This window comes from Lasioglossum baleicum, unplaced genomic scaffold, assembly GCF_051020765.1.
Source record: "Lasioglossum baleicum unplaced genomic scaffold, iyLasBale1 scaffold2863, whole genome shotgun sequence".
In the NCBI taxonomy this organism is placed as follows: domain Eukaryota; kingdom Metazoa; phylum Arthropoda; class Insecta; order Hymenoptera; family Halictidae; genus Lasioglossum; species Lasioglossum baleicum.
The window spans coordinates 2,250-16,436 of NW_027471921.1; the positions used below are offsets into that span (position 1 = coordinate 2,250).

A 14,187-nucleotide genomic window follows, 5' to 3' on the forward strand; every position below is an offset into this window, starting at 1 on the left:
TATAATTGTTGACAAGATTATAAAATATATAAACATTTATTTAGCAAAATAACGTCTTTTAAGCTTCTTAACGTCTTCAAGTAACCAATCGCAAGCTTTAATATGATATATAAGATAACAGGTGAGATTGCAAACTATTATTAGAGGGTCAACCAATTATATTTGCTGATTAAGATAACCCTGGACAATAATAATTGCAAGACCTATAAACATGTCACTATGTAACACGTAAAGAAGAGTATGATCTGGAAAAAGACAAGGTAACGTTGAAAGACGTAAGTCCGAACACCAATTTCCCGACTCACAATATGCACAGTTTGCGGAGAAACTCTCCGTTCAGTGGCGCTACTCCGACGGCGCGGTGCCCCGTTTGGTGGCGTTATTCCAGCGGAGCGTAATGCCGTAACGAAAGGGTTAAATGTGAAATTTCGTAATGGTACTGCTTTCCCCTCGAGCAAGCGCGAGAGATTTATGCGAAGGTATCAAGAGTGATATACACACTAGCAAATATCTCATAATAAATGTACTCAGAGTAAAGTAATCTTTCGTGCAGAAAAAACACACTCCAAAGACAATAGAAACCACCGAAAACAACAAAAATCATGGCGGCACAGCAGGGGGAACATGGGGGAACATGGGGGAGAAGTGTGCGTGAAGCCAAGGGAGTTCTTATTTCCCGAGATCATACGAGACAATGACACGATAAATACGCTCAGGTTGATGCTATCTTAACCCTTACGTGATGCGAGTCCTACGGACATGTCGTTTATAGGACTTCCGCGAGTATGAAACCGGGTAAGTCTTACACCATGATGACTTACAACGCTATGTCTAGGTTGATGGTTGTAGGAGTAACCTGGGCTAAGAAGGAGGGTGAAGTAAATGAAGCTTCACAACACCAGGTGCGCTTGACGGAACGATTTATAACACATGTTCCACATGGTGTAAATATAACTGGACTAATGAAACGCACCGTAGAAACAGGATCGAAACTGTTTGACACCGTGACCAGGACGGTTGTCACGCGGCAACAATCAGTACTACTGTAGAGGTAGTACCATCCCTATTAGAGGTGGCATCTCATGCGCCAGGATCCAGTTCACTTGTAACACCTGTGATACCCTTGGTGGTTATGGGCCCACCCACAGTAACTCCAAAGCAGACGACTACCAGAGTGACAGGGAAAGGCGGCGCTGGTGTTTGGGACGTGCTCAAATCACTGTGACGTCCTACCCGTAAGGGTGGTCTTACATTGGAGGCGATGCCATACATACGACGGGGTATCCGTTTTCTCCCGAGTTTCTATTCATGCGGGAGAAGCTAACCCAGACACATGCTCAGGGCGCTTTGAACAGTATAGTTCGGGCGCCAAACCTGAGAGACGGGACCAGTGTAATAACACTCGCTAAGTGGCTCATTAATGCGAAAGAATCAGTTAATGAGCACGCTGCACTGGTGAGATGTATGTGTATGCTAATGTCTCTGGACAGTAAGGTGTACGTCACCGACCCCAGCAAATACCAATTCTTCCGCAGATCAAGAAGTGCATAAGTGTATATGTTCCGTCTATCTGTTTAGCTGTGGGCGCACTGCAGGACACGTTTACACTTTCAAAAGCGCAGATATAAGCATTTATGGTTCAGAGCTCTGACTGCGGAGGATCGGTCGGGCACGTCCATCTCCTTCGGCGGTCTGGGCAAGACACGAAATTTTTTACGAGACGAAACATTGTCCAATGTGTTTTGTATGTACATATACTCGTGACGAGCAATATAAACGAATACAATAGGAGAACTCTAACTTAGGTCTTATATGCACAGGACTGGACAATGGTATTGGCACAGTATGATTGTTTTCATTCAAATGCTTATGACCATGAAACAAATTAATGAAGAGGAAAATTTTGTAGACACATGTATTTATTTATCATTCTAGTTTATTATTCAATAGAAACAGTAACATAAACAAAGTGATATACGAAATAATGGCAAAAATATGTTTATTGAACGTTTTACGTATGGACAACAGTATTGGCGCACTATAGAAAATTTTGCGTAGATGCATTTGTCCGAAAAGTTTCCGATTGTTATGTATATGTATTATGTATATATTGTATTACTAAAGAAAATCGTCAATCTAGAGCTGAAACTTAATGAACTGCTTAAACAATTAAGCTGCAAGAACGATACCAGTCTCTGTATAGAAGCAATAGCAATCGACCTAGATCAAATTCAGAATTCAACTTCAAAGCTTCTCTGTCAATTTATCGTTTTAAATTTGGAAGCCAATACAAGAATATCGCATGTTTTATTATTTACGCATGTATATGACACAATTCATGGCTGCATTACCAAAAGGATATAAGTACCTTTGTACTGCTTGGGATTCGTCAAGACCAGAAGGAGAAACCATGGAAAAGTTGAAGTGAAGATTTCAGACAAGAAAAGAATAAACAAGAAGAATAAATAAATCAAGAAATAACAGGGAAAAAAAGAAACAACTTCTGCAACAAACTTTTTCCTCTATGTAAGTACTGCAAGCAATATAATCATTCTAAAGGAGTAAGTGTTATTAGGGAAAAAATAATGGGAAGGAAAGGAATAAAACTGCTTTCCCAGCTGAAACTCATGTAAAGCATCAAGATTCAGAGATGGACACAAACTACGACAGTGGGTGTGCAGGATATGTCTTGTAAACAAAACTATTTTGACTGGCATAAAGAAAACAAACAAAATGAATATAAATATAGACGAAAAGGTACATTGATTGCAAATGAAATTGAAACAGTTCATGGTAAAAATGTTATTTTGGAAGATATAACTCATGGCAAAGAACTATTCAAAAATATACTGTCAATGCTGTCACAAATAACAGTGGGGTAGTTGTGTTTCCAGAACCTCTGTAAAAATACTTCCAACTGGTGGAATTGACTACAATAAAGACAGTATCATTATTAAGGGAAAGAAAATAACAACAAGCTTGTATGAAGTTGATCTGAGCAATAATAATAAAGTACTTCTAACTCAAAAAATGGAAATTATGAAGTGGCTCTGTAAATTGTCTCATCTAAATTTCAAAGGTATGACACGGTTACCCAATTTATGTGAAGGAATAACTTGATCGTTATGAAAACTCAAAAGAAGTTCACTTCTGAGTGTCCTGTGTTATCTCAAAGAAAGCAAGGCATCCTTTTGATATGAGAGATACAAAGCTGAGAGACCCATGGAAGACATACACATACATATCTATGGTAAAATAACTCCTCCAGCTGAAAATATTGAAAATTACTTCATGATTTGTATGAGTAACAATACTCATTATTTGAGAGTAGACCTTTTTCACACCAAAAATTAAGTATTTAAATATCTGAAAAATTCATGGCTAAAGGTGAAGCACAATTTAAGAAAAGAGATAATTTGCTGCGAAAATTGAAGTGAGAAATTCAAAGTTTGATGTGAAAACTGACAAATAAGAGTTCAGTATACCATCAAACACGAACCTCAGATAAATGGAGCATCTGAGCATGTAAACCTTACACCTATAAACAAGAAAAGATCTACATAAAAAACTCCATGCTTCTGGTACAGCAGTATGTGCCAGAAACTAGGGCAAACTAAAGAAACACGGAAAGAAAGCTATAAAAGGCATTTTTATTGAATATTCTGGTTTGGGTTAGATACCATATTTGCCATCCAATTCAAAGAAAAGTCTAGGTGTCCAGAGATGCTATTTTCTCTGGTTAATTGTTTGAAGATGAACAAGAAGAAAATCCAACCTAAATATAGAAAATCAGTTTGAACATAATGAAAATAATAAAGAAAAGACAGAAAATGAAAATAGCGAAGAAGATCACAAATACAGAAGGAGAAAAAAATAAAGAAAACAAAGACGATCATGAGGAGAATGAGAAACTAAAAAAAGTGAAAGAGCCCAACCACACAGGAGATTTCCTTTAAGGTTCCAGGACTATGTGATGTTGCCAGGAGAAGAATCATTGTTATTATGGAGAGTGTCTAAAAAGCCCTGACAATGAAAAGTGGTGAGCAGCGATCTAAAACACTCTTTGGACAAAAATAAAACCTGGAAATATGTCAATGAAGATAAAGCAAAACATAAAGAAATTATATCCAATTGCTGGATTTAAAGTAAGATTTGCTTAATGATGTGAGCAAAAAAGTAAAATAGATTTTGTTGAAGATATATACAGTCAGTTAAGCAAAGTACATTATCATATTTGACATTAAAACAGCATTTTTCCATCAAGATATAGAACAAGATATCTACTTGAATGTACAACAAGCGTACAACAAAGAAGGAAAAATACAAAATGAAGTCGACTGATTTGCTTAAAGAAAAAGGTATGACTGAACTAATGACTGATCAATGTGCCTTTAAAAGTACAAGCACAAAGGACATGTATCTAGGAATTCATGTTGATGACGGATTAGTGATTGGAAATGATCTGTACAAAGTGGATACCCTGTTGCTACAATTGCAGAAGAAATTTTAAGCCAAAGTAACAAAGAATATTTGAAGTTATCTTGGAACTGAAATAATCAAGACAGAAAATAGAGTTGCCATCAAATATGAAAACTATACCAAAAATAGTTCATACTCTCCAAGTACCCCAACGATGACAAACACCAAGACGATGGAAACTTCACTTGCAGATCAGGAAAGTGATATATCACTAAAGAAAAAAGAAGAGTGTGCATAGAGAGAAGCTATGGAGCTTATTTCAGCTGCAACACTAAACCAGAAATTGCACAAGTGGTGAATTATAAGAAAAGCCTAATGAATGATCCCTCTGAAATAGACATACAAAATATGAAAAGAACTCTATGCTATTTAAATGGTACACAAAATCTGCTATCCAAGACAAGAAGATGAAATTGTTTTGAGAACCTTCACTGATGCAGATCATGCTGGATGTATGAAAACAATAGGAAGCACAACTTAATTTAACATAAAATATACCAATGCACCCATTGCATTGAAAAAACAGTCTTTTAGCGAAATCAACTACTGAGGCTGAATATACCACAGGAGCGCAGTGTGCTTCAGAGTTTGAATTTATAAAAACATTCTTTGAAAAACTATTAAACAAAGAGGTTGAAGTCATAGGGAAAACAACTAAGATGACTAAGTCTAGTTACATTGCAAGACACGGTAATTACGATGAAATTAAATTCCATTATATTTATGATACATGGAGAAAAGGCAGTTGCCACATTGAGTACTATAACACAAACCATAAGCAGATATTGTAACCAAACCACTGGACATGATCAAGTGATTTAAATTAAAGAAGCAGATAACTCAACACATTGAGACTATAAACAACAGACTGTACCTACTATGTTTTACATAACCAAAGACTTCCAAATATATGTATTCTAAATGTACTTAATCTTTAGCAAGTTTCAAAAAATTACTCATTATATTACTCTATACTTTTATAATAATATATTACTAAATATAATCAAAATATAGAAATAATTTTAAACAACAACTATCATATTGCAGACGTGTGCCAATGTATGCAATTCAAGCATTGTTATTTTCACTCGTTTGAGTGATGTGCTGAATAATGTTCCTCACCAATATATTCTGCTAATAAACGTCAATTTCTCGTTCGCGCGCGGCGTACGTGTATGTATAATTTATCCAGCCCAAGTATATCCAAAAATATATCAAGATTCCCAGTCAACCAAGGAAAATAATAAGAAGAAATAAATAGTGCCATGCGTTACGTAATTGTTTATACAGCGAAGTTTGAATATCCGAAGATATGTCAACCCGTCTTTTATGATTTACTCGATTCTTCTGTTGTTTCCACATATGTAATCCCACGGATTCATTGTATCTTAATGTATTTTTTCATTTGAATTCCCCGTCTTAGAATACTACGTCTGGTATCATCCAACTTTTCAATTTGCTGATTGCTCAGTGAATGCATTTTTATTTAATGTTCTTTTCAGTACAACGTATGACTTTCACTGCGGTACAACGTGTGGCTCACTACACTGGTTAACCTCATTAACCACATTTCTTTTCTTTTAGGTTTCAATTCCTTTAATCTTAATACGATTTGCTTTTATTTCAGCAATGGAACACTTTGGGCCCACAACCTGTTGACATTTTTTATTTTAATACTTATATATCTACTATGTTTATTGAAATGTATTATTTATCGCGAGCTACTAAAAAACAACGCGTACGAGAAAAGAAGAGGCGGAAAGGCGGAAACGAAGTTTGAACAAAGAAAAATGCACGAGGATGCTCTGTCCTTTCAATGCGTAATATAGAACTTTTACTATTTCTTCCACATAATTATTTTCAAACATTTTCCAACCATTTCACAAAAATAAATATATCCAAGTATTTGTAATTATCCATATTACAGTATCTTAATGTTTTATAAGATAGCATTGTCATAATGTAAAGTAAAATCTTCTATTCTTATGTCTAGTCATTTTTTGCAACAGATTTGTAAAAGTACCGCTTCATCTTTCTTAAATGATATGACGAATGTTGACATGTTAACATAATACGTACATCATTTTGTTTTCCTGCTGACATACTTGCTACCTGTTGCAAGTATTACGATCTGTTGTAGTTCACATAAAAAATGTATACAACTGTGATCCATTATAAAGATCCATTGTATCATTTGTTTAACTTTAGGTCCTATTGTTATTTGAATTTTGTCGACAGTAAAATTTTTTTAAAAATTGTCAAAATTGTCTTATTTTGCTGTATTTATTTTCCCAGATAGTAAGAAATGGAAATGGCACGTAACTAGCTATCAAGCGCAACATGTTGGGAGTATTTGGCATTATAGTATTATATTATTGCATGTTACATATGTACTTAGATGTAGCAGGCATCTAGGAAGTGGTAAACAAAGAGCTCTGACAACAGTGAGATAGAAGAGAGTGTGAAAAACGAATTTCAATCTTATTTTAAAATATCATTATAAATCAATGAAAAGTCTCTTTCGACATTATCATTAAAATAACATGTAATAATGAAAATCATTTAAAATTTAGTAAAATCAAATGGTGCTTGAATCCTTAAAAATATTGTAACATGTAAAGAATATTAAAAAAAAAAGATCATATTGAAAGAAATATAAATAACTTCATATTTTTATCTGTTTGAGCAATTCATATTGAAGAGTATCAAACAATTTTATATTTATATGTATCTACTCGGTAATGAAATTGTCAATAAAAACTTATGTAATTATTTACTTATTAATAAGTCAATGATTTCTTTGGAATTAAATAAATGTGATTTAATTAAATAGTGTTAATTAAAATCAATAATGTAACGTTAAATAGTCAAATAGTGCTCTGAAGATTTGTTTTAATAAACAATGTTGACGTAGTTTCATTTTCAGTGTTTCACTATTAAACTTTGTATGCCTCGAAATTTCTGAAAAAATTTATTACACTAACTGTAGTAAATGAAATTTTATTTTTAATGCATTAAATGAATAACTGATAAATATAACAAATGGATAATAAATAGTGCATATAATAGATGAATTAAATAAAGTATAAATAATATATAATAATAATATAAATTTTGCTTCTCTATGAATGTATGCACGTTCTTAAAATTACCTATATTTCTAGTATATCTTACACAAGTCTTTGCTAGTCGACTTTGTATTTCATTGCTTTTTTTGACGTAACGATGCGCTTTTCAGGTGTACCCGTATTTATGTCCGGTAATATATGTTGTGATAAATACCTTTTGACCGATCTATAAGACCCAAGTCAATGATTATTTTGAACTGTCCGTGCCATGTTGAACAAATAACATTTTAAGCACCGGTGTACATTTTTCTTCGCACTAATTCGTATCATTTCAATCTTATATTAAAATGTAACAATAAGTGCAGGTATAAGTGTAATGAAACAGATTACGAGCGCTTGAATTAAGAGTCATTCATCTGGTGCACTTACTACATGTGTATAGTTACCCCTAACTATTTTAAGCGTTTTTGTAGATTATTATACTCTACACTATCCTTGTTTACCATGAGATTATCGAATCTCTATGACACATATATTAATTCATTAAACCTAGGTAAGCAGTGTATATTGTTACCCAAAATTTCATTTGACGAATAATCGGAATATGAAAGACGTCACGAATTACACATTCCATCGGCCAACAACATAGTAACTTTTTCCATTTCAGTAGTTAATAAGAAATGTCCTTAGTTCATCTTAATTGGCTACTCAGGATTCTTATGACGCTCCCATGCAGCACAATACCAGTAGTATATTGTATGTTGATATGCCATGTATATATACATGTATGTATATAGCGGTTTTAGAAAAGCATATGCAGATTCTTGTACGAGTTTACTACGTAAACTTGGAAAAAGAAACCTCTTACCTAGATTTTCATAAAGTTGTGTACGTTTCCGCTAGAGGGAATCCTACGGCTATACAACCAACAATATCGGCAGATGGTCTTTCCTCATTCTTTCTCATCCTTGAAGAAGCAAATTAACAATTAGAAGCTCGAGTCGAGCAATTTTAATTATAGCTCCTAATGTGGTGATGGTGTAACAAAGTCAGAAAAATTAAGTAAAGGTTTATCCAAAACATGGTACGAGAAGGCATTTCCGCAACTGAGGAAAGTAAAGAAATAGATTTCTCAAAAGTAGCAACGAGTACAGCATATCTTATACAACGATTAATCTCGAATAAGCTTACTAAACTTCGATAAAATACGTTTTTCAGTTCTATACTATTGTATAATTATACCATATTTACATTATAAAGAATAATAGAAACGATATAAAAAATTTACGTATCTAAAGTTACAAATGGCATATCCTTACAATAAATTTTTTTCATGGGAACAGATGAAAATAATTTTTCATTATGCAAAATACATATATCAGTTCGTTCGAAAAATCATTTCATTTTTCCAATATAGGGGGACCTGATTGTATTTTATTCACAGCCTACTTTACACTTCAGCCGCATAAAAAAAAAAAGAAAGGACGAAATAACTTCCGAAGGTCCCAATACATCACCTATAAATAAATTTAAGGAAGGAGAGGTCAAAAGTATTTAGATTCAGAAGACACCGATGATAGCGTCAATAACAATGAGCTGTTAAAGTATATGTAGCAGGATAAAGAGAGAGAAGGAACTAAGAAGGAAGATTTAGACAAGGAAAGAAACAAAAGAAGAAGCATACATGTTCTGCATTTTGTTCCAAAAAAGTCAATTAAAACTTGATTCTATTAAGATTTCAAACAATCAATTCTAATTATCGATGCAAATCTGATTTACTCTTCTATTAATATAAATTGTAATATCACAGTTTAGACTCGCACTCAAACGCGTGTATTGGCATTTTTAATTGAACGAACTTCATTAAAATTATGGGTGGGCATAATATTTCAGATGCTCTCACCTTTTCAAAAAAAAAAAAAAAATAGTGTTAACGTATTTCGAAATACAAGCTTAATTTATAATGTACATTTCTTATAATATTTTAATTATACTAGATAAATAAATATATTAATCGGATAAACTGTTATCTGCAATATGTATGAATCGTTCCTAGTGTATTAGTAATAACTGTAAGTTATGTAGATGTATAATATATACATAATACGTATACAGAGTCGATGAGATACCTATGTAAATAAATTCATGGCATCCCCTAGACTGAAATAACTCGTTTGTATATACCATATATCCGTATATGAAATAAAATGTTTATACATTCTAAGAAAATCGTGTCTCATTTTCACCCAAAAGAAAACGAAATGGCATTCCGAACAGCCCAATTTAAAAACTTGAGTGCTTTGACACTTTGTGCGTGGACCAGATCAGTGACTTGAGAATGAAAACATTGTAGAAGAAGGTGGTATAGGAAAATCAAAAAATACAGATGCCAACAACACGCGGAGTTCCCAAGCGGTCACCCATCTAAGTACTATCCGCGCCCCAACGCATCTTAACTTTGGTGATCGGACGAGAACCAGTGCTTTTTGCATAGTATGGTCGTTGGCCACTGCCTTTATAATGCTCCCGTTTAAATAGTAATTGCAAATTCATACGTAACGCACCGTATAACTATTCGTCACGTGACAGCAATAAAGCTGCGAAATTTTCGTAGCGATTTAAAATAGACGGCGTAACAGTCAGGCAACAGTTTTCACGTAAAACACTCGAGGTTATTGACTACGAGACGATCGGACGAGCGGTGTCGAATCTTTTCGACCCGAAGAGCAGGTAGTGCAATTTTTTACAATTATTATGGGCAGAGGATTATCCCTTTGCTCTCGAAGTATTATCTCAAGGTGAATAACCTAATTCGTAGTGTTCAGTCGTGGAACTAAATCATCTGGAAGACATCAGCGCCGTTTTTCATCAGCCGAGCTCTTCGTGCCACTTGACAATCGGTCGCAGTATTTCCAGTGAATTGTTACGTTTGAAATGGTCCTATTTCTTATTGTCTAAAACTTCTTGTGGTTCGAAACACTAGAAGCTAAAACCATACTTTACCGAAATTAGGATCTGGCACCGAGGACTTGGCTGACAATGGGTCAGTGGGAGGTCCACGTTCTCTACACTTGTGGACGTTCCCAGACCCTAACGCAGGGCCATAAATATCGAGTGGCTCTACAAACGGAAAATTCTCCAGTCACCGCAATCGGATGACATCGTGTAATTTATTAGTACACCTCACGTTGAAAGAGGGGGTTCTTTTCCACCACCGACTGGCGTGGGAGGACTTTTCATCCCTTCAAGATGTCCCATACGAAGACCAAAAAGAGCGCCCTTGTTCAAAAACGCCAATCAGGGACGATTTCCCCTGTTTTGGCCAATTCCACGGTTTTTCAAGACGCATCTTGGAAAATCGTGCAGAACGTATAAAAGCTTCCGTCAAAACCGGAAGGAGGCAGAAGAAACAATTCTTCGAAACGTCGCGGAGAAAAAAACAAAATATTGAAACTTCAAAGTAGAGAGGGAAAAAAAGTCTTCGAAACGTCGAAGAGTAAAAGTGGAAATCAGTTTCCTTCTAACGTGTTTACGCCTGTAAAGGTAATCACGAAGATTATTACCGAGCACAGGCAAATAGAAACAGTTGCCCAAGATTAATTTGGCGGGCAACACATGTAGTCGCGAGTCCATCGGAATTACGAGAGATCAATCGCGGGCGCGTCACGTAGCTTTTGTTATACATTTGTATCCTCGCTAACGCATTTAAGAATGAAACGAAAAAAAAAGCACGTGTTTGGGTTAGGTTACCGAGGTACTTCGTGTATAGTTATTCTTAATATATTTATCGTTGCGCATTCGTTATTTAGGTTATGGGTATTAAAACAAATGGCCACTTACAGTCTCCTTAGGCTTACAATATTCGTATAATTGTTGTACTCGAATAATGCATTGTAAGCTGGCGAATTAGAGTAATACGGAACGAGCAACCCATGACTATTTTCGTTTATATTTCATATATATCGAACGCATATTTAATATGTATGAAATATATGCATTGCTAAATAAAATTTTAAGTAATTATCAGAAAAAATTTGAAGACTACCGATTGGAAGGGAGAGAAGTCATTAAAGGATTTCAAACGAACTAATTGTATTCTTCTATGTTAATTCCTAATTGATAACCTAAAAAGTAAGACTACAATAAAGAAAAAAATAAAAATGTTGTAATATGTTTGTTTAAAATAAATGGAAGCTACCACTTTACACTACTTTACATCTCTTTATTATAATTACTCCATATTACCGAAATAAAGACTGACCTGGACATGGATCAGTTATCTGTCGATTTTTCGTATTTTCGGCATTTCGAAGTCTCAAACGAACGAGATACAGACGTATCTAATAACTCGTAATGTTAAATAAAGATGACTTATTAAAAATCGCCCGATATAATAACGCAACAGTATTTATCAGATCTAGTAATAAATAATACCGCATCCCAATACATTTTTAAAACTTATTTGTTTAAACGAAACAAAAGAATTTAATCAACGATATAGTTGCCGTTTTTTTTTCAACTAATCGTGCTCAACGCTCGGGCATCTTAATCCATCTATTTTAAAATTCTTGCGATTTTCATTCCAATAATTCGGTCCAGGCATCTTTCAGGCCTCGTTATTAAAATATTTTCCAAGAAGAAGATTATGCAAGGAACGAAACAAATGATAATTGGAAGGGGCAATATCAGGAGAATATGTACGTTCAGGAAGAATTTTCTATCCGAACTCGCGTAGTTTTCCCCCCGTGGTTCTTACAGTAATCTGTGTTATCCTGATGAAGAATTACGTCCCTTCCGATTAAACAGTGCGTGTTCTATTTCTCTCAAAACTCCAGCTAACCTTTACAAATGTCCACTATACACTTTGCAGCAGCATCTTGATCCAGAGCACTAAAGATATTTTTCGCAGCCTCATTTGCTCTTCTTCCAACTGGAACTCGTAAAAAGTGCAATCCCGAATATGCTCTCAATCTGCCATCTTTTAAACCCTATATTCGCGAAAAAAACATAGTTTAAACTCAAACTTATTACGGCAAGGCTTGTTAATTACATTCGCGCTTTCTTTATGTACCGCGTGTTTGTAGATTATATCGATGAAGTTAGCGGCAAGCAGGATTTTAAATGGATACTAAGAAACGACATTAATTATTACTATACCTAATACTTTCTAAAGAGACAATTTTCCGAATTCTTTGAAATTGTCCTAGTCGTGATGTTTTTTTTTTTTTCATTTTCAAATATGCCGTGTGAATCAACATTTCATCTCGATTCGCATTCTTCGATAACCGACGATGGACCAAACAATTAATGTTCTACATATCAAATCGTTAAATATGCGTTAAATATATAAATTTTAACTGCTGTTCCCTAAGATTTTCATACATAAATTACTTATTTAATAGTTTATTGTCACCGTACACTACTTTTACATATTATATTATATTTCATTGTATATATGGATTCAAATAAATACGTATAAGTAGGAACGCAGTGTCTCGTATGCAGAAAGTAGAATTCTTTGGTGAAATATTCCTGTTCCAAATCCGCCACACTACGCTGTGTCAATGTTGCTTTCCATATTAAGCTTAAACAACCAGCTGAATAATAGCGAGTAAAAAAGAGATGAGATGTTGACGAGTGTTAGTCCATAACCGAGTCGAACACAGACGGTAGAAACGTTTGACGAGAAATTTGAAGGTTGCCGAGTGGTTACGTCTGACCATCTAGGACAATGAGAAGCAAGACGGAAAAACGACTAATTCCTTGACTTTCCGAATAATTGAACTGAGGAAAGCTAAAAGTTTGCTAAAGAGCTAACGGTACCTCGATTGGTTAAATAAAACCAAGGGCGTTTTCTTGATTCACGAATCAGTTACCTTGAAAAGGGGAAATGTCTATGAATCGAAGGCGGTCGTGACGTGTATGGAGATCAACCGCGGTGTGAGTGACCTTCTCGAAAACGACCCCATCGTGAAAATATCCAGACCCTGGCACATTATTATATGTACCCCTTAGCCTGTCAAGACCTAATGTTACCACGCATGCGGACTCGTGCTGACTCCATGCAGGCCTTTGTCATTCAAATCCCAAGTACCCGTTCCCTAACTTTGCTGAATTAGTATCGTATTGCTTCGCGTGCCTGAGAGCAACCGGAGCAATAAACAGGAAAATTTTTTAACGATACGCAATAACGATATGGCCTGTTAGAAAATTCTGATGGAATTAGGATTTGACCGTTGGAAGCTTGTAACAGGATTTTCCAAATTTGTCTTTGTTTCAGGACGAGACAAGATCTCTAACACGTGTGCTTTCTTCTATGTCTGTGAGGGAACTGAAATGTAATCGCTTTTATGAGTTATACGAAATCCATACACACGTTCGCATACAACACCACGAAAACACATGATCAAACCGATTGATAATATTGTGAATTTGAAATTGAAGCTTCATAAAAAGAACGGTGTAATATCTTTATTTAAAAGGTATGCCGAAAAAGTAAAGATAAAGTGATTGGTTTCTTACGAAATTGCATTAATAATTGCAAAAGCTGGAAGTTTGCCTGTAATCGTTGAAAATGTCATACAACGTGCTTTTAAAATCAGTTTTGGAAGTGTACATCATCAAAAATCAGCAAAAGTGT

The 14,187-nt window shown here is 34.8% G+C and overlaps 1 non-coding gene across 1 annotated transcript; it reads right to left on the reverse strand.

Moving 5' to 3' along the window:
- Nucleotides 1-9,934: 9,934 nt before the first annotated feature.
- LOC143221646 (5S ribosomal RNA) lies at nt 9,935-10,054 on the reverse strand. Its single transcript, XR_013011812.1, has one exon. It is a non-coding gene; the product is annotated as a 5S ribosomal RNA (ribosomal RNA).
- Between the last annotated feature and the right edge of the window lie 4,133 nt (nt 10,055-14,187).